Consider the following 1,923-nt stretch of genomic DNA (forward strand, 5'->3'; position numbering starts at 1 on the left):
AAATTTTAAAGGTGGGTTGGCGTCCCCATCCTTCCCTAGGGGCCCTGTCTAACTACTGGAGGTAGTCTCTTCAGGTCCATCTTTCCACTGTTGGACATTTTGGCTAAGGTCACCCCTATTGAGTCCTGGATGCTTCTCAAGTCCCAGATTTCTGTGACTTTCTAGAGGTTCCCTCCAACTCCCATCTTCCGTCCCCTCCCCATTCCCTCACTCCCCACAGCTGCATATTTCTATTCATTCTCCTTCCTTCTGGTCTTGTCTCCTGCCTCACCCCATATATGATCCCGCCTCACTCTTCCCCCCTCTCCTACTCAGATCCTTCCCTCTCCCTGCCTCCTGTGATTATATCATAATCACACTTTGTGAATTTGAGTGCCATCCTTGACAAGGGCGATGCTAATCTTCTCTGTATCATTTCATTTTTGTGCATGTGCAGCCAAAGAGAGCACCACGTCCTGATCTTAAGAGGTATTTTCTTAATTGAAGTTCCTCCTCCCAAATGACTGTAGCTCATGTCATTGTAAAGCACCAAGGTTAGGGAATGAACACGACTATACACAGTGTTTGCTGTAGATTCGGGTGAGAACTTTTTCAGGTTTAAGACACCAGACAAGCACTGTAGCCAGCTCTTTCATGGACATCCCTAAATGGCAGGTATGATTTTCACTTTACAATTGAAAGAAGAGAGTACAAACCATGGGCTGATCTCCACCCATAGCAGCCACAGAAACAGGTCTGCTGAACCCTAAAACCTTAGATGGAGCTGCACCTTAAACCTTCCTACTTCTGATCAAACACCATGTATGCTTGGTGTATGTGTGTGCTTAGTCCCTAGAAGGAGCCACTTCATGGAGCAAGTAGATCACGGTGGTAGAAGTGTGTTGTTGGGGGTTGCCTCACTCTCAGAGATGCCTTTTCATGCGTCTCTCATGGACTCACAACCAAATTACCAGTAAGGTACTTCTGTTTCTGAAAAGAATTAACAGATACTTTGTGTTCACTCTTGAAAGAAACTCAAATGATGGTACAAGAGTATTTTGCTTCCTCAGAAAATTGGACATTGAACTGCCTGAGGATCCAGCTATACCTCTCTTGGGCATATACCCAAAAGATGCCCCAACATATAAAAAAGACACGTGCTCCACTATGTTCATCGCAGCCTTATTTATAATAGCCAGAAGCTGGAAAGAACCCAGATGCCCTTCAACAGAGGAATGGATACAGAAAATGTGGTACATCTACACAATGGAATATTACTCAGCTATCAAACAACGGCTTTATGAAATTCGTAGGCAAATGGTTGGAACTGGAAAATATCATCCTGAGTGAGCTAACCCAATCACAGAAAGACATACATGGTATGCACTCACTGATAAGTGGCTATTAGCCCAAATGCTTGAATTACCCTAGATGCCTAGAACAAATGAAACTCAAGACGGATGATCAAAATGTGAAGGCTTCACTCCTTCTCTAAAAGGGGAACAAGAATACCCTTGGCAGGGAAGAGAGAGGCAAAGATTAAAACAGAGACTGAAGGAACTACCATTCAGAGCCTGCCCCACATGTGGCCCATACATATACAGCCACCCAATTAGACAAGATGGATGAAGCAAAGAAGTGCAGACTGACAGGAGCCGGATGTAGATCGCTCCTGAGAGACACAGCCAGAATACAGCAAATACAGAGGCGAATGCCAGCAGCAAACCACTGAACTGAGAATAGGACCCCCGTTGAAGGAATCAGAGAAAGAACTGGAAGAGCTTGAAGGGGCTCGAGACCCCATATGTACAACAATGCCAAGCAACCAGAGCTTCCAGGGACTAAGCCACTACCTAAAGACTATACATGGACTGACCCTGGACTCTGACCTCATAGGTAGCAATGAATATCCTAGTAAGAGCACCAGTGGAAGGGGAAGCCCTG

At 45.3% G+C, this 1,923-nt stretch overlaps 1 non-coding gene across 1 annotated transcript; it reads right to left on the reverse strand.

The window, feature by feature from the left end:
• Positions 1-344: 344 nt before the first annotated feature.
• Rnu6-75 (RNA, U6 small nuclear 75) lies at positions 345-449 on the reverse strand. Its single transcript, XR_005499976.1, has one exon. It is a non-coding gene; the product is annotated as a U6 spliceosomal RNA (small nuclear RNA).
• Positions 450-1,923: the final 1,474 nt, after the last annotated feature.

This window comes from Rattus norvegicus, chromosome 1, assembly GCF_036323735.1.
Source record: "Rattus norvegicus strain BN/NHsdMcwi chromosome 1, GRCr8, whole genome shotgun sequence".
NCBI classification, from domain to species: Eukaryota; Metazoa; Chordata; class Mammalia; order Rodentia; family Muridae; genus Rattus; species Rattus norvegicus.